Source organism: Nicotiana tomentosiformis, chromosome 1, assembly GCF_000390325.3.
Source record: "Nicotiana tomentosiformis chromosome 1, ASM39032v3, whole genome shotgun sequence".
Classification (NCBI taxonomy): Eukaryota; Viridiplantae; Streptophyta; class Magnoliopsida; order Solanales; family Solanaceae; genus Nicotiana; species Nicotiana tomentosiformis.
The window spans coordinates 57,233,628-57,258,720 of record NC_090812.1 but is presented as its reverse complement, the minus strand read 5'-3'; the positions used below and the strand labels follow the sequence as shown (position 1 = coordinate 57,258,720).

At 42.3% G+C, this 25,093-nt stretch overlaps 1 pseudogene; it reads left to right on the top strand.

Annotated features, from left to right (window-relative positions):
- Positions 1-9,941: 9,941 nt before the first annotated feature.
- LOC138904161 (uncharacterized) lies at positions 9,942-23,009 on the top strand (annotated as a pseudogene).
- Positions 23,010-25,093: the final 2,084 nt, after the last annotated feature.

Sequence of the window (25,093 nt, the reverse complement as noted above, 5' to 3'; positions counted from 1 at the left end):
TGGCATCACCCTTCGTGCATTAATACTCACAATATGGCACGGCATCACCCTTCGTGCATTAACACTCTCCCTTACTATAATGCAATGCATAAATAACAACAGAGAGATAGAATAACAAGTACAAACCTTACTTCAACATTTGGCTCCATAATATCAATCTCAACTTGAAATAAAAACTCAATTATCACCAGAAAATTCCGTAAACATGATAAGAACGATAATTTGTACAACACTAGTATAACACGTAGCAATTTGGCATAGGAATGAGACAATATCAGAAAAACAGAGAAACATGAAAAAACAAACAGGTAAATTGGCGGCGCATAGGTACTCGTCACCTTATATATACGCTGCTCATATGAATTTCACTTAGCAAATAATCTAAGGTTCCTAATTCCCTCAAGTCAGGGTTATACACAACACTTACCTCGCTCTGAAGGCCACTTAATTCTCAATCACAGCTTTTCCTTTGGAATTCACCTCCAAACCACTCGTATCTAATTCAAAAATGACTCAATAATATCAAATATTGCTAAAGGAATCAATTATATTGCATAAATTAAATTTTCCAATTTTTCCTCCAAAAAGTCGAAAAACTGACTCCGGGCCCGCTTGGTCAAAACCCGAGGTTCGGACCAAAATATTTTCACCCATTCACCCCCAAGCCCGAATATGTAATTAGTTTTGGAATCTGACCTCAAATTGAGGTCTTAATCCCCAAATTCCCGAAATTCCTATTTTCTACCCTAACCCCTAATTCTACCATGAAAACTCTAGATTTTAGGTTGAAATTTCAAGAAATGCAATGGGTAATTGACAAAAATGGTTTAGAATCACTTACCAATAATTTGGGGAATTAATGACTCTTGAAAAATCGCTCCTCACCGTTTAGTTTTTGAGAAAATGAGCATCGCGTTCGCGTTCGCGAGGCCACTGTCGCGTTCGTGAAGGGTTCAGACTGCCAAGCCTTCGCGTTCGCGAGACCCAGCTCACTCCCCCCTGGCCTTCACGATGAAGGAACGACCAAAGCCCTCCCACCCCCACCCCCACCCCCCCACCACATGCTTCGCGTTCGCGTTGAGACGGTCGCGTTCGCAAAGGGTAAATCCCCATCACTTCGCGTTCGAGACCAGGCCTTTGCGTTCATGAAGAAGAAGTCTCAGCCTCATCAGATTACTCTTCGCATTCGCGAGAGGACCTTCGCAAACGAGAAGAAGGATATGATAGACACCAGAATCTGCAGAAAACCAGATTTTTCTCAAGTCCAAAACATCGCGTGGCCTATCCGAAACTCTCCCGAGCCCTCGGGGCTCCAAACCAAACATGCACACAAGTCCAAAAATATCATACGAACTTGCTCGTGCGATCAAATCACCAAAATAACACCTAAAACTCTAAATTTAGCACCAAATCAAACGAAATTGTCAAGAACACTTTAAAACTTCTAATTTCTCAACTGGATGTCCGATTCACATCAAATCAACTCCATTTCTCACCAAATTTCATAGACATGTCTAAAATATTAAAATGAACCTGTACCAGGCTCCGAAACCAAAATACGGACCCGATACTAACAATGCCAAATATCAATCAATTCTTAAAAATAAATAATTTCCAAACTTTTGATTTTCATCAAAAATTCATAACTCAAGCTAGGGACCTCCAAATTCGATTCCGGGCATATGCCCAGGTCCCATAATTCGATACGGACCCACCGGGACCGTAAAAGCACGGATTCGGGCCCATTTACCAAAAATGTTGATCGAAGTCAACTAAAATCAACTTTTAAACTAAAATTTCTTATTTTCATTAGTTTTCAACATAAAAGCTTTCCGTAAACCTGCCCGGACTGTGCATGCAAATCGAGGAAGGTAAAAATGAGATTTTTAAGGCTTAAGAGCACAGATTCGAGCTCTAAAACATAAGATGACCTTTTAGGTCATCACATTCTATACCTCTATAACAACCGTTCGTCCTCTAACGGACATAGGAAACTACTCGCGCTGGTGAAAAGGTGGGGATATCTACTCTACATATCGGACTCGGACTCCCAAGTAGTTGCCTCAATAGACTGACCTCTCCACTACACTCGAACTGAAGGGTAATTCTTTGACCTCAACTGACGAACCTGCCGGTCTAGAATGGCTTCCGGCTCCTCCTCGTAAGTCAAATCCTTGTCCAACTGGACAGAGCTAAAATCTAACACGTGGGACGGGTCACCATGATATTTCCGGAGCATAGACACATTGAATACCAGATGAACAGCTGCTAAACTAGGTGGCAACACAAGTCGATAAGCTACCTCCCCCACTCTCTCGAGGATCACAAATGGCCCGATATACCTAGGGCTCAAATTGCCCTTCTTCCCAAATCTCATAACACCTTTCATGGGCGATACCCGAAGCAATATTCTTTCTCCAACCATGAATGCAATATCACGAACTTTACGGTCAGCATAACTCTTTTGCCTGGACTGAGCTGTACGAAGTCGATCCTGTATAATCTTGACCTTTTCCAAGGCCTCCTAAACTAAATATGTACCCAATAACCGAGCCTCCCCCGACTCGAACCACCCAATTGGCGACCTACACCGTCTACCATATAATGCCTCATAGGGAGCCATCTGAATGATCGACTAGTAGCTGTTATTGTAGGCAAACTCCGCTAACTACAAAAACTGATCCCAAGAACCTCTAAAGTCAATAACACAGGCGCAAAGCATATCCTCCAAGATCTGAATAGTACGCTCGGACTGCTCGTCCGTCTGAGGATGGAATGCTATGCTCAACCCAACCCACGTACCCAACTCATGCTGAACTGCCCTCCAAAAGTGCGAGGTAAACTGCGTACCTCGATCATAAATGATAGACACGGTCACACCATGAAGACGGACAATCTCACGAATATAAATCTCTGCCAACCGCTCCGAGGAATAGGTAACTACCACAAGAATGAAATGCGTTGACTTAGTCAGCATGTCCACAATGATCGAAACTGTATCGAACTTCCTCTGAGTCCGTGAGAGTCCAACAACAAAGTCCATAGTGATACGCTCCCACTTCCACTCAGGAATATCTAACCTCTGAAGTAAACCACCAGGTCTTTGATGCTCACACTTTACCTGCTGGCAATTTAGGCACCGAGCTACATAGGCAACTATGTCCTTCTTCATTTGCCTCTACCAATAATGCTGCCTCAAGTCCTGATACATCTTGGCGACGCCCGGATGAATAGAATACCGGGAACTGTGGGACTCCTAAAGGATCAACTCATGAAGTCCATCCACATTAGGCACACAAATACGACCCTGCATCCTCAAAACTTCGTCATCTCCAACAGTAACCTGCTTAAAACCACCGTGCCACACTGTGTCTCTAAGACAAGTAAATGAGGATCGTCATCCTGCCGAACTCTGATGCACTCAAACAAGGAAGACCGAGTGACTGTACAAGCTAGAACACGGCTGGGCTCAGAAATATCTAACCTCACGAACTGGTTGGCCAAGGCCTGAACATCCAATGCAAGCGGTCTCTCACCAACTGGAATATATGCAAGGCTACCCATACTGACTGACTTTCTACTCAAAGCATCGGCCACCACATTGGCCTTCCCGGGATGATACAATATGGTGATATCATAGTCTTTCAATAGCTCCAGCCACCTCCTCTGCCTCAAATTGAGTTCCTTCTGCTTGAACAAATATTGCAAGCTCCGATGATCAGTGAATACCTCACTTGGAACGCTGTAAAGATAGTGCCTCCAAATCTTCAGCGCGTGAACAATGGCTGCCAGCTCTAGATCATGAACAGGGTAATTCTTCTCGTGAACCTTCAGCTGCAGTGAAGAATATGCAATAACCTTGCCACCCTGCATCAATACCATACCCAGACCAATACGAGATGCGTCACAATATACTGTATAGGATCCTAAACCTGTGGGTAACACCAATACCGATGTCGTAGTCAAAGCTGTCTTGAGCTTCTGAAAGCTTGCTTCACACTCGTCTGAACACCAGAACGGGGCACCCTTTTGGGTCAATCTGGTCAACGGGGCTATTATGGATGAAAACCCCTCCACAAATTGATGGTAATAGCCTGCCAAACCTAGGAAACTACGGATCTCTATAGCTGATGTAGGTCTAGGCCAATTCTGGACTGCCTCAATCTTCTTGGGATCCAACTGAATACCCTCTACTGATACAACATGACCCAAGAAAGCAACTGAACTCAACCAAAACTTGCATTTAGAGAACTTAGCATATAATTGGCTGTCTTTCAGAGTCTGAAGAACGATCCGAAGGTGCTGCTCATGCTCCTCTCGACTGTGGGAGTAGATCAAGATATCATCAATAAACACAACCACAAAGGAATCCAAATAGGGTTTGAACACCCGGTTCATCAAATCCATGAATGTTGCTGGGGCATTTGTCAGCCCAAATGACATCACTAGAAATTCATAATGCCCATACCGAGTCTGAAAAGCTGTCTTAGGAACATTGGATGCCCTAATCCTAAACTGATAGTAGCCAGATCTCAAATCAATCTTTGAAAACACCTTGGCACCCTGAAGCTGATCAAATAAATCATCAATCCTCGGCAATGGATATTTGTTCTTGGTGGTGACTTTGTTCAACTGCCGATAATCTAAACACATCCTCATCAATCCATCTTTCTTCTTCACAAACAACACAGGTGCATCCCAGGGCGAGACACTAGGTCTAATGAAGCCCTTATTAAGCAAATCTTGCAACTGCTCCTTCAATTCTTTCAACTCTGGCAGGGCCATGCGATATGGTGGAGTGGAAATAGGCTAAGTGCCCAGAGCCAAATCAATGCAGAAATCAATATCTCTGTCAGGTGGCATCCCCGACAGGTCTGCAGGAAACACCTTTGGAAACTCACGAACAACTGGCAGCGAATCTATGAAAGGAACCTCCGCACTAGAATCGCGGACATAAGCCAAATAAGCTAGACGCCCCTTCTCGACCATATGCCGAGCCTTCACATAAGAGATAACCCTGCTGGCTGAATGGCCAAGATTCCCTCTCCACTCTAATCGAGGCAACCCTTATAAGGCTAAGGTCACCGTCTCGGCGTGACAATCTAATATAGTATGATAAGGTGACAGCCAATCCATACCCAGTATGACATCAAAATCAACCATGTCGAGAAGTAGAAGATCTACACGAGTCTCAAGACTCCCAATGGTGACCACCCACGAACGATAAACACAATCTACAACAATCGCATCTCCCACTGGTATGGACACATACACAGGAGCACTCAAAGAATCACGGGGCACAACCAAATAGGGAGCAAAATAGGATGACACATAGGAGTAAGTAGATCCCGGATCAAATAGATTTGAAGCATCTCTACTGCAAACTGAAACAGTACCTGTGATAACAGCGTCAGATGACTCAGCTTTAGGCCTGGCTGCGAAAGCATAATACTAGGGCTGGGCCCCACCACCTTCAACTACGTCCCTGGGACGGCCTCTAGCTGGTTGGTCTCCACCTCTAACTATATGGCCCCTACCTCTGGCTTCCTGACCCCTACCTCTGGCTGGCTGAGCAGGTGGTGCAGCAACTGGTGTCGGAACCATGGCACGAGAACTCTGATGCTGTGAGCTGCCCGTTACCCGAGGGAAAATTCTGGCAATGTGCCACGGATTACCACAAGTATAACATAACCTTGGCTGTTGTGACTGTTAACCCTGAAACTGACCATGTCGACCTGAATAACCACCCTGATAACTCTGGAGTGGAGGTGCACTAAGAGGAGCTGGTGGTGCACTATAAGCTAGCTGGTCGAAATAAGGCATATGAGGACCATGACCACCTGAGGCACCATGGGATGCCTAGAGTGCTGAATGGAATGGCCTGGGAGGATGGCCTCTACCAAAAGTACCCCTGCCTCTAGATGGGGCACCGCTGAACTCACCGGAATTACGAGACCTCTTGTCAGACCCCTGACCTCCCTGAGTAAGAACCATCTCGACTCGTCTGGCGACATTAGCAGCCGCTTGAAAAGGAATCTCACTCCCAGTCTCCTTAGCCATCTGCAATCTGATTGGCTAAGCAAGTCCATCAATAAACCTCCTCACCCTCTTTCTCGGTGGGAAGCAGAAGAATGGCATGACAGGCCAAATCTACAAAATGGGTCTCATACTGAGTAACAGTCATACTGCCCTACTGGAGACGCTTAAACTGACGGCAACGCTCCTCTCTCAATGTGATAGGCAGAAACTTCTCTATGAAGAGCTGAGAGAATAGGTCCCAAGTAAGAGCAGGCGACCCAGCTGGTCTAGTCAACAAGTAATCTCTCCACCATTTCTTGGCGGAACCAGTCATCTGAAATGCAGCAAAATCGACCCCATTGGTCTCCACTATACCCATGTTCCGTAGAACCTCGTGACAGCTATCAGGATACTCCTGGGGGTCCTCTGAAGGAGCACCACTAAAGTGAACAGGAAAGAGCTTGGTAAACCTGTCCAATCTCCAGAAGACGTAGCTAGCCCATCTCTGACCTGTGCCGTAATAACCGGCTGAACTAATCCGAGTGGCTGAGCTGCTGGAGCCTGATACTGGGGAGCTATCTGCTCCGGAGCAGGAGTGGTAGGAGTCTGGGCTCCTCCTCCAGCCTGAAAGACTGCTGGTGCCATGGGAAATGCGCCAGTCTGGGCCACACTCTCCATAAGGCCCACCAAACGGACCAAAGCGTCCTGAAGTACCGGGGTAGCAATGAACCCCTCCGGAAACTGAGCTGGTTTGACAGGAACAGTCTGGGCTGGAGCCTCCTCGTCAATCTCTATCTGAGGCTCCACTGCTGGGGCTACTGCTCGGGCCCTAGGCTGAGCCCTGCCCTTGCCTCAGCCTCTGGCACGGCCTCGACCTCGACCTCTGCCCCGCGTAGGAGCTGTCACTGGAGGCTCTGGCTGCTGCTCATCTGAGGAAGCGGTACGTGTTCTCTCCATCTGCGAGAGAATAAGAGTAGAAGAGTTCAATCAGTATAGAGAAAGCAAAATCGCATGATAGAGAAGAATAGAAGTGAAACTTGTTCCTAAACTTCATAGCTTCTGTAAGATAAGCACAGACGTCTCCGTACCGATCCTCCAAACTCTACTAAGATTGCTCGTAAGTCATGAGACCTAGGCAACCTAGTGCTCTGATACCAACTGTCACGACCCAAAATTTCCCACTGGCGGGACCGTGATGGCGCCTAACATTTTACTTGCCAGGCAAGCCAACGTTAGAAAATCATTAAAATAATTCCTTATTTCCATTCAGTAAATAACAATAATTAACTAAAATGAAATATAATAAGTGCGGAATATCATAAAACTGTATTAATTACTACCACCCAGATCTGGAGTAACAATTCACGAGCATTCTAAAATTTACTACAAGTAATAGTCTGAAAGAAATACAACTATCTGAATGAAAGAAAATAGTAGGACATAAAAAGATAGACGAGGACTTCAAGGTCTGTGAACGCCGACAGATACACCTTGAGTCTCCGGACAGCGGACCAATAGCAAATCTCGATCAACCTGAGCCGGTAACAAAATATGCACAGAAAGTGCAGAGTGCAGCATCAGTACAACCGACCCCATGTACTGGTAAGTGTCAAGCCTAACCTCGACGAAGTAGTGAGGAGGCTACGGCAAGGCACCTATAATCAACCTGTACAATTTAACAGTGTATACACAAATAATAGGAATAAAGAACTAAATAGGAAATGTCGGGAGGGGAAACATACTGGGGGAATACAAGATAAAGAACTACAACAAAATAATCACCGGAGTAGTCCATATACCATGAATCAACAGGAATAGTGAATACAGTAAAGAAAAATGCATGGCATCACCCTTCGTGCTTTTACTCTCAATCTCACCATAAAATTAATAGAAACGGCACGGCATCACCCTTCGTGCTTTTACTCTCATATCATGGCACGGCATCACCCTTCGTGCATTAAAACTCACAATATGGCACGGCAACACCCTTCGTGCATTAATACTCACAATATGGCACGGCATCAACCTTCGTGCATTAACACACTCCCTTACCATAATGCAATGCATAATAACAACAGGGAGATAGAATAACAAGTACAAACCTTACTTCAACATTTGGTTCCATAATATCAATCTCAACTTGAAATAAAAACTCAATTATCACCAGAAAATTCCGTAAACATGATAAGAACGATAATTTGAACAACACTAGTATAACATGTAGCAATTTGGCATAGGAATGAGACAATATCAGAAAAACAGAGAAACATGGAAAAACAAACAGGTAAATTGGCGGCGCATAGGTAGTTGTCACCTCACATATACGCCGCTCACATGAATTTCACTTAGCAAATAATCTAAGGTTCCTAATTCCCTCAAGTCAGGGTTAGACACAACACTTACCTCGCTCCGAAGGCCACTTAATTCTCAATCATAGCTTTTCCTTTGGAATTCACCTCCAAACCACTTGTATCTATTCAAAACTGACTCAATAATATCAAATATTGCTAAAGGAATCAATTATATTGCATAAATTAAATTTTTCAATTTTTCCTCCAAAAAGTCAAAAAATTGACCTCGGGCCCGCTTGGTCAAAAACTTGAGGTTCGGACCAAAATTTATTTACCCATTCACCCCCGAGCCCGAATATGTAATTAGTTTGCGAATCCGACCTCAAAGTGAGGTCTAAATCCCCAAATTCCCTACTTTCTACCCTAACTCCTAATTCTACCATGAAAACTCTATATTTTAGGTTGAAAATTCAAGAAATGCAATGGGTAATTGAAAGAAAATGGTTTAGAATCACTTACCAACAATTTGGGGAAGGAGTGACTCTTGAAAAATCGCTCCTCACCGTTTGGTGTTTGAGAAAATGAGTTTTGTTTTGGCAAAAATCCCGTTTTGGGTTCTCTTAAGTGTTGGGCGACAGTGTGCATCACGTTCGCGAGGCCACTGTCGCGTTCGCGAAGGGTTCAAACTGCCAATCCTTCGCGTTCGCGAGACCCAGCTCGCGTTCGCGATGGTTACTCCCCCTGGCCTTCGCGTTCGCGAGGCATTGCTGCTTCGCGTTCGCGTTGAGCGGGTTGCGTTCGCGAAGGGTAAATCCCCCATCACTTCGCGTTCATGACCAGGACTTCGCGTTCGTGAAGAAGAAGTCTCAGCCTCATCAAATTACTCTTCGCGTTCACGAGAGGACCTTCGCGAACGCGAAGAAGGATATGATAGACACCAGAATCTACAGAAAACCAGATTTTTCCAAAGTCCAAAACATCGCGTGGCCTATCCGAAACTCACCCGAACCCTCGGGGCTCCAAACCAAACATGCACACAAGTCCAAAAATGTCATACGAACTTGCTCACGTGATCAAATCGCCAAAATAACACCTAGAACTCTAAATTTAGCACCAAATCAAACAAAATTGTCAAAAACACTTTAAAACTTCTAATTTCTCAACTGAACGCCCGATTCACGTCAAATCAAATCCATTTCTCACCAAATTTTACAGACATGTCTAAAATATCATAATGAACCTGTACCGGGCTCCGAAACCAAAATACGGACCCGATACTAACAATGCCAAATATCAATCAATTCTTAAAAATAAATAGTTTCCAAACTTTTAATTTTTATCAAAAATTCATAACTCAAGCTAGGGACCTCCAAATTCGATTCTGGGCATATGCCCAAGTCCCATAATTCGATACTGACCCACCGGACCGTCAAATCATAGATCCGGGCCCGTTTACCAAAAATGTTGACCGAAGTCAACTAAAATTAACTTTCAAACCAAAAATTCTTATTTTTATTAGTTTTCAACATAAAAGCTTTCCAGAAACCTGCCCGGACTGTGCACGCAAATCGAAGAGGGTAAAAATAAGATTTTTAAGGTTTAAGAGCGCAGATTCGAGTTCTAAAACATAAGATGACCTTTTGGGTCATCACACATGAACATGATCCTTATGGAATCAACTGGAAAAGCATCTCGTATGAGACAAAAAGATTTTATTTTGGAGAATTCAAGGTATAATCCATCACAATTGAATTTAGAGAGTATATTAACTTTTATGTATAACTTATTAATGTTATTACTTTACAAAATTATTTTAGAAGGTATTCTACTAAGATTCTTCAATTGATACTGCTATGTGGAACCAATGGGGGCATAGGGTAGCAAAAAGATACAGTGATTTCATTAGCAAACTAAAAGAAAATGAGGTGCAACGGAAATCTATTCCAAATGATGTGTGGCAAAGTTGGATGAGACTTTGGAAAGATCCTAATTGTGTTGAAAAGTCAGAAATAAATACAAAACATTATTGTGGTGGTGGGAGCGGAGTTACCACTGGACTCACACGGGTGGGTCTATTAGTGTTGGGGAGCATCGCAAGAGACTTGTAAGTTTATATAAAATATCTGAAAATCTCATTTAAGTTTGCACTAATTCGAATATGAAAATCTTATTTAAGTTTGGTAAGTTGTGAGTTCCAGATTGTCTCTTGTTTTTTCAAAAAATCTTTTTTGTCAATGTGTGCCGAAATTGAAGTTAGCAGTTGGATAAACTGTTTAATATTAATATTTCTTACTTTGTCACCTTTTCACTGTTACATAAACTGTTTAATATTAATATCTAACAAAAGCTTAGTCATTTTACATTTCCTGAAACTGAGCTGTAATTAAGTTAGATAGAGTAGTGAAGGCTCACCTGAGAATTCATGACATAAGCATCAACAGCAGCATAAAGTGCAGCGACACGAGTAGTTGCTGGAGTCCATAGTACCGTGTTTGACAAGTTAGAATGTTGATTAGAGAGTTGAAAGAAAAAAGTTCTTATGTCTTTTAAGTTGTCCTAAGCTAGTAGAAAAAAATGTTCTTATGTCTTTTAAGAAAAACGTTCTTATACCTTTTACGTTGTCTTGGTCTAAATACCTTGCCCACATTGGAGTTGATTTCGGAGGTGGGAGTTGAGATTGGGAGCTTCAAAACTGTCACGACTCAGAATTTCCCACCGTCGGGACCGTGATGGCGCCTAACATTTCACTTGCTAGGCAAGCCAATGTTAGAGAATCATTAACCCAAATCCTTATTTTCATTCAGTAAATAACAATAATTAGATAAGATGAAATATAGTAAATGCGGAATAATATAAAGATCGTATCAATTACTACCACCCGAATCTGGAGTCACAATTCACGAGCATTCTAGAATTTATTACAAGTAATAGTCTGAAAGAAATACAACTGTCTAAATGAAAGAAACAGTAGAACAGAAAAGATAGACGGGGACTTCAAGGTCTATGAATGCCGACAGATCTACCTTGAGTCTCCGAATAGTGGTCCGATAGCAAAATCTCGATCAACCCGGGCCGATACCAAAATCTGCACAGAAAGTGCAGAGTCCAGTATCAGTATAACCGACCCCATGTACCGATAAGTGTCGAGCCTAACCTCGATGAAGTAGTGATGAGGCTAAGGCAAGACACCTACAAATCAACCTGTACAGTTTAACAATGTATATACAAATAACAGTAATGAAGAATTAGGCAGGAGATATCGGGAGGGGGAAATATGCTGGGGGGAAATACGAGATAAAGAACTACAGCAGAATGATAACTGGAACAACCAACATATTATGAATCAACGGGAACATGAATACAGTAAAGGAAATATGCACAGCATCACCCTTCGTGCTTTTACTCTCAATCCCACCATAAATCAATAGAAATGGCACGGCATCACCCTTCGTGCATTAACTCTCATAATATGGCACGGCATCACCCTTCGTGCATTAACACTCACAATATGGAACGACATCACCCTTCGTGCATTAACACTCACAATACGGCATGGCATCACCCTTTATGCATTAACACTCACAATATGGCACGGCATCACCCTTCGGGCATTAACACTCTCTCTTACCATAATGCAATGCATAAATAACAACAGGGAGATAGAATAATAAGTCCAAGCCTTACTTCAACATTTGGTTCCATAATATCAATCTCAACTTTGAAATAAATTCTCAATTATCACCAGAAAATACGTAAACATGATAAGAACGATCAATTTAACAACACTAGTATAAACATGTAGCAATTAGGCATAGGAAAAAGACAATATAAGAAAAACGGAAGAAACATGGAAAATGGGTAAATTGGCGGTGCATAAGTACTCGTCACCTCACATATATGCCGCTTACATGAATTTCACATAGCAAATAGTCTAAGGTTCCTAATTCCCTCAAGTCAGGGTTAGACACAACACTTACCTCGCTCCGAAGGCCACTAAATTCTCAATCACAACTTTTCCTCTAGAATTCGCCTCCAAACCACTCGTATCTATTCAAAAATGAATCAATAATATCAAATATTGCTAAAGGAATAAATTATATTGCATAAATTAAACTTCCCAAATTTTCCTCCAAAAAGTCGAAACATCGACCCCGGGCCCGCTTGGTCAAAAATCTAAGGTTCGGACTAAAATCCATTTACCCATTCACCCCCGAGCCCGAATATGTAATTGGTTTTGGAATCTGACCTCAAATTGAAGTCTAAATCCCCCAATCCCTAGTTTCTACCCAAACCCTTAATTCTACCATGAGAACTCTAAATTTTAGGTTGAAATTTCATGAAATGTAATGGGTAATTGAAATAAAATGGTTTATAATCACTTACCAACACTTTGGGGAAGAAAATGACTCTTGCAAATGCCTCTTATCATTTGGTTTTTGAGAAAATGAATATTTGGCTAAATCCCGTGTTTGGATTCTGTTAAGTGCTAGGCGACAGTGTTCATCGTGTTCGCGAGAACACTGTCGCGTTCGCGAAGGGTATAGGCTGCCAAGCCTTCATGTCCACGAGACCTTGTTCGCGTTCGCGTAGGCTACCCCTACCCCCCCCCAGCCTTCGCGTTCGCGAGACATTGCTCGCGTTCGCGATGAAGGAACGACCAATCCTCCCCCAGGTCCCCAAGTGCTTCGCGTACGCGAAGGGTAAATCCCCCATCACCTCGCGTTCGCGACCAGGCCTTTGCGTTCGCGAAGAATAGATTTTCAGCTTCACTAATTTACTCTTCGCATTCGCGAGAGGTCCTTCGCGAACACGAAGAAGGACATGCCAGAACACCACAATCTGTAGAAAACCGGATTTTCCAAAATCCAAAACATCTTGTGGCCTATCTGAAACTCACCCGAGCCCTCGGGGCTCCAAACCAAACATGCACACAAGTCTAAGAATATCGTACAAACTTCCTCGTGCGATCAAATGGCCAAAATAACACCTAGAACTATGAATTTAGCACCAAATCAAATGAAGTTCTCAGGAACACTTTAAAATTTGTAACTTCTCAACTAGACGTCCGAATCACGTCAAATCAACTCCGTTTCTCACCAAATTTCACAGACAAGTCTTAAATATCATAATGAACCTGTACCGGGCTCTGAAACCAAAATACGGACCCGGTACTAACAATGCCAAACATCACTCAATTCTTAAAAATAAATAATTTTTAGACTTTTAATTTTCATCAAAATTCATAACTTGAGCTAGGGACCTCCGAATATGATTCTGGGCATACGCCCAGGTCCCATTATTCAATACAGACCCACCGGGAGCGTCAAAATATGGATTCAGGCCCGTTTACCAAAAATGTTGATCGAAGTCAACTAAAATCAACATTTAAGGCAAAAATTCTTATTTTCATCAATTTTCAACATAAAATTTTTTCGAAAATACGCCCGGACTGCGCGTGCATATCGAGGAGGGTAATAATAAGATTTTTAAGGATTAAGAGCGCAGAATCGAGTTCTAAACATAAGATGACCTTTTGGGTCATCACATTCTCTATCTCTAAAACAATCGTTCGTCCTCGAACGGACATAGAAAAGTACTTGAGCTGGTGAAAAGGTGGGGATATCTACTCCGCATATAGGACTCGGACTCCCAAGTAGGTGCCTCAACAGGCTGACCTCTCCACTGCACTCAAGCTGAAGGGTTACTCTTTGATCTCAACTGGCGAACTTGCCAGGCTAGAATAGCCACCGGCTCCTCCTCGTAAGTCAAATACTTGTCCAACTGGACAGAGCTGAAATCTAACACATGGGACGGATCGCCGTGCTACTTTCGAAGCATGGACACATGGAATACCGGATGAACAGCTGCTAAACTAGGTGGCAACTCAAGCCTGTAAGCCGCCTCTCCCACTATCTCTTGAATCTCAAAAGGTCCGATATACCTAGGGCTCAACTTGCCCTTCTTTCCGAACCTCATTACACCCTTCATAGGTGATACCCGAAACAACACTCTCTCTCCGACTATGAATGCAACATCACGAACTCTGCGGTCGGCATAACTCTTCTGCCTAGACTGAGCTGTGCGAAGTCGATCCTAAATAATCTTGACCTTATCCAAGGCATCCTATACTAAGTCTATGCCCAATAACTGAGCCTCTCCCAACTCGAACCAACCCACTAGCGACTGGCACCGCCTACCATATAATGCCTCATAAGGACCCATCTGAATGATCGACGGGTAGCTGTTGTTGTAGGAGTACTCTGTAAGGGGCAAGAACTTATCCCACGATCCTCCAAAGTCTATAACATAAAGCGCAGAGAATATCCTCCAAGATCTGAATAGTACGCTTGGATTGCTCGTCCATCTAAGGATAGAATGTTGTGCTCAACTCAACCCGCGAACCCAACTCACGTTGTACTGACCTCCAGAAGTGCGAGATGAGCGACGTACCTCGATCAGAAATGATAGACACGGGCATACCATGAAGACGGACGATCTCACAAATGTAAATCTCTGCCAACCGCTCCGAAGAATAGGTAACTGCCACAGGAATGAAGTGCGCTGACTTGGTCAGCCTGTCCACAATGACCCAAACTGCATCGAACTTCCTCTGAGTCCGTGGGAGTCCAACAACAAAATCCATAGTGATACGCTCCCACTTCCACTCAGGAATCTCTAACCTCTGAAGTAAACCACCAGGTCTCTGATGCTCACACTTTACCTGCTGGAAATTTAGGCACCAAGCTACATATGCAACTATGTCTTTCTTCATCCTCCTCTACCAATAATATTGCCGCAAGTCCTGATACATCTTGCTGACCCCCGGATGAATAGAATACCGGGAACTGTGGGCCTCCTCAAGAATCAACTCACGAAGTCCATCCATATTAGGCACACAAATAGGACCCTACATCCTCAAAACTCTGTCATCTCCAACAGTAACCTGCTTGGCACTACCGTGTCGCACTGTGTATCTAAGGACAAGTATATGAGGGTCGTCATCCTGCCGATCTCTGATGCGCTCAAACAAGGAAGACCGAGCAATTGTACAAGCAAGAACACGGCTGGGCTCAGAAACATCCAACCTCACGAACTGGTTGGCCAGGGCCTGAACATCCAATGCAAGCGGTCTCTCACCAAGTAGAATATAAGCAAGGCTACCCATACTAGCTGACTTTCTACTCAAAGCATCGGCCACCACATTGGCCTTCCAGGGATGATACAATATGGTGATATCATAATCTTTCAATATCTCTAACCACCTTCTCTACCTCAAATTGAGTTCCTTTAGCTTGAACAAATACTGCAAGATCCGATGATCCGTGAATACCTCACAGGGCATGCCGTAAAGATAGTGCCTCCAAATCTCCAGCGCGTGAACAATGGCTGCCAGCTCTAAATCATGAACATGGTAATTCTTCTCGTGAACCTTCAGTTGTCGCGAAGCATATGCAATAACCTTGACACCCTGCATCAATACTGCACCCATACTAATACGAGATATGTCACAATATACTGTATAAGATCCTGAACCTGTGGGTAACACCAATACTGACCATGTAGTCAAAGCTGTCTTACGCTTCTAGAAGCTCGCCTCACACTCATCTGACCACCTGAACGGGGCACCTTTCTGGGTTAACCTGATCAACGGGGCTGTTATGGATGAAAACCCCTCCACAAATCGATGGTAGTAGCCCGCCAAACCCAGGAAACTACGGATCTCTATAGCTGATGTGGGTCTAGGCCAGTTTAAGTACTACCTCAATCTTCCTAGGATCCACCTGAATACCTCTGCTGATACAACGTGACCCAAGAAAGCAACTGAACTCAACCAAAACTCGCATTTTGAAAACTTAGCATATAACTGGTTGTCGCTCAGAGTCTGAAAAATGATCTGAAGGTGCTGCTCATGCTCCTCTCCGCTGTGGGAGTAGACCAAGATATCATCAATAAACACAATCACAAATGAATCCAAGTAGGGCTTGAACACCCGGTTCATCAAATCCATGAATGTTGCTGGGGCATTTGTCAGCCCAAATGACATAACTAGAAACTCATAATGCCCATACCGAGTCCGAAAAGCTGTCTTAGGGACATCAGATGCCCTAATCCTCAACTGATGGTAGCTAGATCTCAAATAAATCTTCGAAAACACCTGGGCACCCTGAAGCTGATCAAATAAATCATCAATCCTAGGAAATGGGTATTTGTTCTTGATGGTGACTTTGTTTAACTGTCGATAGTCTATACACATCCGCATCGATCCATCTTTCTTCTTCACAAATAACACAGGTGCACCCCAGGGCGAGACACTAGGTCTAATGAAGCCCTTATCAAGTAAATCTTGTAACTATTCCTTCAATTCTTTCAACTCTAGCGGGGCCATGCGGTATAGAGGAATGGAAATGGGCTGAGTGCACGGAGCTAAATCAATGCAGAAATCAATGTCCCTATCCGGTGGCATCCCCGGCATGTCTGTAGGGAACACCTCTGGAAACTTACGAACAACTGGTACTGAATCCATGGAAGGAACCTCCGCGCTAGGATCGCGGATATAAGCCAAATAAGCTAGACACCCCTTCTCGACCATATGCCGAGCCTTCACATAAGAGATAACCCTGCTGGTAGAATGGCCAAGAGTCCCTTTCCACTCTAATCGAGGCAACCTCTGCAAGGCTAAGGTCACCATCTTGGCATGACAATCTAATATAGCATGATAAGGTGACAGCTAATCCATACCCAGTATGACATCAAAATCAACCATATCGAGGAGTAGAAGATCTACACGTGTCTCAAGACTCCCAATGGTGACCACACACGAACGATAAATACGATCTACAATAATAGCATCCCCCACTGGCGTGCACACATACACAGGAGCACTCAAGGAATCACGGGGCATAACCAAATATGAAGCAAAATAGGATGACACATAGGAGTAAGTAGACCCCGGATCAAATATAACTGAAGCATCTCTACTGCAAACTGAAATAGTGCCTTTGATAACAGTGTCAGACGACTCAGCCTCAGGCCTGGCTGGGAAAGCATAACACCGGAGCTGGGCCTCACCATCCTGAACTACGTCCCTGGAATGACCTCTAACTGGCTGGTCTCCACCTCTAACTGCCTGACCTCCACCTCTAATAGTCTGGCCCCTACTTCTGGCTGCCTGACCCCTGCCTCTGGCTGGCTGAGCAGGTGGTGCAGAAACTAGTGACGGAACCATGGCACGAGAACTCTGATGTTGTGAGCCGCCTGTTGCCCGAGGGCAAAATCTAGCAATGTGCCTCGGATCACCACAAGTATAACATAACCTTGGCTGCTATGACTACTGGCCCTGAAACTGACCCTATCGACTTGAATAACCACCCCGATAACTCTGGAGTGGAGGTGCACTAATAGGAGCTGGTGGTGCACTGTAAGCTAGCTTGTCGGAACAAGGCATATGAGGACCATGAGCACCTGAGGCACCATGGGATGCCTAGAGTGCTGAATGGAACGGCCTGGGAGGATGGCCTCTACCAAAAGTACCCCTGCATCTAGAAGGGGCACCGTTGAACTCACCAGAATAACGAGGTCTCTTGTCAGACCCCTGACCTCCCTGAATAAGAACCATCTCGAATCGTCTGGCGACATTAGCAACCGCTTGAAAAGGATTCTCACTCCTAGTCTCCTTAGCCATCTGCAATCTGATTGGCTGAGCAAGTCCATCAATAAACCTCCTCACCCTCTTTCTCGGTGGGAAGCAGAAGAATGGCATGACGGGCCAAATCTACAAAATGGGTCTCATACTGAGTAACAGTCATACTGCCCTGCTGGAGACGCTCAAACTAACGGCGACACTCCTCTCTCAATGTGATAGGCAGAAACTTCTCTATGAAGAGCTAAGAGAACTAGTCCTAAGCAAGAGCAGGTGACCCAACTGGTTTGGTCAACAAATAATCTCTCCACCATTTTTGGCGGAACCAGTCATCTGAAATGCAGCAAAATCGACCCCATTGGTCTCCACTATATCCATGTTCCGTAGAACTTCATGACAGTTGTCAAGATTCTCTTGGGGATCCTCTGAAGGAGCACCACTGAAGTGAACTGGGAAGAGCTTGGTAAACCTGTCCAACCTCTACAAAGCCTCGAAAGACATAGCTGGCCCATCTCCGACCTGTGCCGGAACAACCGGCTGAACTACTCTAACTGGCTGAGCTGCTGAAGCTTGATACTGGGGAGCTATCTGCTCCTGAGCGGGAGTAGTGGGAGTCTGGGCTCCTCCTCCAGCCTGAGAGACTCCTGGCGCCAGGGGAAATGCGCCCGTCTGGGCCACAATCTCCATAAGCCCACAAAAAGGACCAAAGCGTCCTGAAGTACTAGGGTCGCAATGAACCCCTCCGGAACCTAAGCTGGTCCGGTAGGAACAGTCTGGACTGGAACCTCCTCGTCGAGCTCTATTTGAGGCTCCACTGCTGGGGCTGCTGCACGGGCTTTGGACTAAGCCCTGCCTCTACCTCGGCCTCTAGCACGGCCTCGGCCTCGACCTCTACCCCGCGTAGGAGCTGCCACTGGAGGCTCTAGCTGCTGCTCAACTGAGTAAGCGGTACATGTTCTTGCCATCTGCGAGAGAACAAGAGTATTAAAGTTCAATCAATATTGAGAAAACAACATCGCAGGACAGAGGAGAATAGAAGTGAAATTTGTTCCTTAACTTCATAGCCTCTAGAAGATAAACACAGACGTCTCTGTACCGATCCTCTAGACTCAACTAAGCTTGCTCGTGAATCATGAGATCTAGGCAACCTAGTGCTCTGATACCAACTTGTCACGACCCGGAATTTTCCACCGTCGGGACCGTGATGGCGCCTAACATTTCACTTGCTAGGCAAGCCAACGTTAGAGAATCATTAACCCAAATCCTTATTTCCATTCAGTAAATAACAATAATTAGCTAAGATAAAATATAGTAAGTGCGGAATAATATAAAGACTATATCAATTACTACCACCCGGATCTGGAGTCACAATTCACGAGCATTCTAGAATTTACTGCAAGTAATATTCTGAAAGAAATACAATTGTCTGAATGAAAGAAACAGTAGAACAGAAAAGATAGACGGGGACATCAAGGTCTGTGAATGCCGACAGATCTAACTTGAGTCTCTGGATAGCGGTCCGATAGCAAAATCTCGATCAACCCGAGCCAATACCAAAATCTGCACAGAAAGTGCAGAGTACATTATCAATACAACCGACCCCATGTACTGGTAAGTGTCGAGCCTAATCTCGACGAAGTAGTGACGAGGCTAAGGCAGTGCACCTACAAATCAACATATACAGTTTAACAATGTATATACAAATAACAGTAATGAAGAATTAGACAGGAGATATCGGGAGGGGAAAACATGCTGGGGGAAATACGAGATAAAGAACTACAACAAAAAGATAACTGGAACAACCAACATATTATGAATCAACATGAACACGAATACAGTAAAGAAAAAATGCACGGCATCACTCTTCGTGCTTTTACACTCTCCCTTACCATAATGTAATGCATAAATAACAACAGGGAGATAGAATAATATGTACAAGCCTTACTTCAACATTTGGTTCTACAATATCAATCTCAACTTTGAAATAAATTCTCAATTATCACCCAAAAATCCATAAATATGATAAGAACGATCCATTTAACAACACTAGTATAAACACGTAGCAATTAGGCATAGGAAAGAGACAATATAAGAAAAGAAAAAGAAACATGGAAAATGGGTATTGGCAGCGCATAAGTACTCGTCACCTCACATATACGCTGCTCATATGAATTTCACATAGAAAATAGTCTAAGGTTCCTAATTCCCTCAAGTCTGGGTTAGACACAATACTTACCTCGCTCCGAAGGCCACTTAATTCTCAATCACAGCATTTCCTCTAGAATTTGCCTCCAAACCACTCATATCTATTCAAAACTGACTCAATAATATCAAATATTTCTAAGGGAATCAATTATATTGCATAAATTAAATTTTCCAAATTTTCCTCCAAAAAGTCAAAAAATTAACCCCGGGCCCGCTTGGTCAAAAATCCGAGGTTCGGACCAAAATTCATTTACCAATTCGCCCCTGATCCCGAATATGTAATTGGTTTTGGAATCCGACCTCAAATTGAAAATCCCTAGTTTCTACCCAAACCCTTAATTCAACCATGAAAACTCTAGATTTTAGGTTGAATATTCATGAAATATAATGGGTAATTGAAAGAAAATGGTTTAGAATCACTTACCAACACTTTAGCGAAGAAAGTGACTCTTGAAAATTGCCACTCACCGTTTGGTTTATGAGAAAATGAATTTTTTGGCTAAATCCCGTGTTTGGATTCTGTTAAGTGCTGGGCGACAGTGTTCATCGCGTTCACGAGTACACTGTCGCATTCGCGAAGGGTATAGGCTGCCAAGCCTTCGCGTTCGCGAGACCTTATTCACGTTCATGTAGGCTACCCCCCCCCCCGGCCTTCGCGTTTGCGAGACATTGCTCGTGTTCGCGATGAAGGAACGACCAATCCTCCCCCAGGTCCCCAAGTACTTCGCGTTCGCGATGAGCCGGTCGCGTTCGCGAAGGGTAAATCCCCCATCACCTCGCGTTCGCGAAGAAGAGATTTTCTGCCTCACTAGTTTACTCTTCGCATTCGCGAGAGGACCTTCGCGAATGCGAAGAAGGACATGCCAAAACACCAGAATCTGCAGAAAACCAGATTTTCCAAAGTCCAAAACATCCCGTGGCCTATCCAAAACTCACCCGAGCCCTCGGGGCTCCAAATCAAACATGCACACAAGTCTAAAAACATCATACAAACTTGCTCGCGTGATCAAATCGCCAAAATAACACTTAGAACTAAGAATTTAGCACCAAATCAAATGAAATTCTCAAGAACACTTTAAAATTTCTAACTTCTCAACTAGACGTGTGAATCACGTCAAATCAACTCTGTTTCTCACCAAATTTCACAAACAAGTCTTAAATATCATAATGAACATGTACCGGGATCCGAAACCAAAATACGGATCCAGTACTAATAATGCCAAACATCCCAAACATCACTCAATTCTTAAAAATAAATAATTTTCAGACTTTTAATTTTCAGCAAAATTCATAACTCGAGCTAGGGACCCCCGAATTCGATTCTGGGCATATGCCCAGGTTCCATAATTCAATACGGACCCACCGGGATCATCAAAATACGGATCCGAACCCGTTTACTAAAAATATTGATCGAAATCAACTAAAATTAACTTTTAAGACAAAAATTCTTATTTTCATCAATTTTCAACATAAAAGTTTTTCGGAAACATGCCCGGACTGCGCACGCAAATTGAGGAGGGTAATAATGATATTTTTAAGGTTTAAGAGCGCATAATTTAGTTCTAAACATAAGATGACTTTTTGAGTCATCACAAAACTAGCTTGGAGACTTCTCTGCAATCTAAAACTAGCTATATGACTAATGAGGTTTGGAAAGTCTTTAATTTACATGGAAGTTCAAGAAACAAATTAAAATATTCTTTTCAGGTGCTCTGTTGTGTGCTGGAATGAAACATCCCTAAGCGTACTTGATAAATTTATTAATTTTGCCGTCCCAATCCAAGATTTATATATTAAGCGGAGTGGAGAAAAGTGAGAAAAGTTCCAGTGAATTCAATAATCAAGATTCCTTTGGTTATCTCCTTAAACTAATAAGATTTTGAAGGTGGGAACGTGTTTAGTTTTTAGTTTTTCTATTCTACTTAAGTTGCTTCCTTTTCTCTATGTTATTTTTCAATTTCATTTTTATACAAATATCTTTTTTCCAATCTTTTGAATTGAATATATTTTGTAAAGGCTGTTAAAAATTATCGAGATCTAACACCAAGTGAGATACATTTGCATGTCCATACACATGATAATGATGAAAAATCGTTTGTTGGTGAGAAATTCTGAATCGTACATGTAAGTCAACTTTATAAATAATTTTATTGACTTTACTTTCATATCTTTTTTTATTTTGTAAATTGAATACTCAATATTCTTTAATGTTTCAATTTCACTAATTATTAACTCTTCTATAGGAAAAATATCAGAAAATATTACGGCAACAAATACAGTGTCAATCTGATATTGATTAGTGTAAAGCATATTACGAAGCTGCGGGAGGAGAAAAGAAAAGAAGAGTATATGGTCTTGGATCTCAAGCAAAATGCTACTACGGGCCGAATCTTCGTGACTCTTTTGGATTTGATGCAACATCCTCAGCAACACCTTCAAAATGCTCAATCAACACTGATAGGGAATCTGGATGAGTTAGTGACATGATTGATTCCTGTACTGACAGATCATATAGTTCCTGTAATTGTTGAGCGGGTACGTGAATTAGTTTCTTTGCCCTCACATCAGCCAAATATTGATCTTACCAACCACCCATCAAATGTGGCACTTCCTACCTCTTCTACTGCTGCTAACATTGATGAGGTTCATGCATTGGGTTCTGATGATGACCGTGACTCTCTAGCCTCGCATAGTTAGCTTATTTTGTTTAGACTTTATTGTTGGTGCTTGTGGATGTTTTGTACTTAACGATACAGTTATATGCATTATGCTATAGATTTTGGACCTTGTTGAATGTAATTTATATTAATGTCAGTCACTTTTAATTAAGTGTATTTAATCGCGTTTATGTAATATGCTTGAATAGGGTACATTTAAAATAATAAATAAAAGAAAATTAAAAAGAATTAGCGATAGTTATTTTTCGTAGCTAAAATTAATGCATTAAATTAAATCTTGTGACAGATTGGCGACAAAAGATTTTTATCGCTAAAAGCAGGAAAAACTAGCGACGAATTCTTTCGTTGCTAATAAGAACAAACGACGAATTTTGTTATGAATTGTGGCGACAAAATTAGTCAACATAGCGACGAAACCAACCAAAATAGCGACAGTTTTTTCGGTCGCTAAACTTTGCTACGAGTATATTGCGTTGCTAATCTGTCGCTATATTTGCGACGATTTGGTATTTTCCGTCACTGTGATCTTAGCTACGAGCATTTTAGAGACCAACTTAAATCTGTCGCTAATGCGTCGCTAAACTGTTTTAGCGACAGAAAGAACATGTTTAGCGACGGAATACGTCCGTCGCTAAACGCTGTTTTTTTTTTTGTAGTTAATATACTACCTCCTTTTAACTTTCAATATTTTGTTACTATGTTCTTATATCATTTGAAACTTCACTTGGTTTGAGGGTGATCGAACTCAAGGGCCAAGGCTATTCGATTCGTTTGGTTTGCATTTATTTCTTTCACAGTCAATTTCAATATTAATATATATATATATATATATATATATATATATATATATATATATATATATATATATATATATATATATTCTCAATTTGTGCCAAGTTATATCACGTATCCTTAAAATTGTGTATAAATTCAATTGTTATCCGTTTTTTGGGTAAACACATTGTTGTGTTTGTTGATCGTATGAATTAATATATCATTGCTCTGTTTTTTAATGTCTTAGTATTATTTGCTTTTTGTTGATGATTATTGTTTGTATGTTGTTTAGTTTAAATACGTTTTCGATGGGTTTTTGATGGTTAAAATGAGGTTTTGATTCCATGTTTCACTGCTGCATTAAGAGATGATTGTTTAAGGCTTCACAGTTACTATTTTGATGACAAAGAATTAATTTAACATAATTAAGTAAATCGATTGGAATTCTCGCTGCTTTGAATACGGGGGTTTGTACATTAGGATGAAAAATTGAATTTATCATATTAATTATTTTACTTTACTTGATTGGGCCGTTAGGAGCATGTTTAGGCCGACCACACTTGAGTAAGCAAATTTTAGGTCTTTCCTTTATTATATTCGAGGTGAGAGGTTGTCCCTTAGTTATTATTTTATCTAGGGAATGCCCCGTAGTACATGTATTTGGAGGACGTGGTGAGCGTCGTGGAGGAAGCATAGCGTAGGTTAGTTTAGGATTTTTCTTTCCTTTTTTTTTTCTTTTATTAGGCGAGGACAACCTTAAACCTCTTTGTATTTATTTTCTTTTGTGTGTTTACCTTAATTAGAGTACTCTTTAAAGCTAACTTGATCACGTACGCAACCGTACTAGTTACGGGACTTGGGGAATGCCTAACACTTTCTCCCGGAGTCAAATGAACCCCTTACTTGGAATCTATGGTGCAAACTAGTTTTGGAATCTAAATGTGTTTTAAGAGGAAAAATTATTTTCTTAAAACGGTGACTTGGCACACCGAAATCAAATGTCAAGTGGCGACTCTGAAAAAATCAACACAATGTTTTATCACTTTCGATTTGAAAACCCTTTTGAACTTGAAAATCACTATGTATCTTTTAAAGAGGTAGTAAGGTAAAAAAAAAAAAAAAAAAGGGTGTGACTTTTAGAGGACCAAATCAACGTTGGTCAGGTAGTGGTGCATAAATTATGGATCCGCCTATGCTCAAGCTATTGATATTTTAGTTAACCGTCGATGGACTTGGTCTGATAGTTGAAGAAGAAAGTGAATATATTTTTAACAATGACGGACTCTTTTCTATTGAGATAAAAGGGAATAACTTCATCTTCATCCACTTCAAATGAAGTTAATCTATTAATGAGCTAATGAGTTCGGGCACATGAGAATTGGGCTGATAGAGTTTTGCAAAGCAAAATTAATCCATGAACAAATCCAATTTTTAACGTTATAGGAGCTATATCGCAGTTGGACGCACAAGACAAAACACATCAGTCA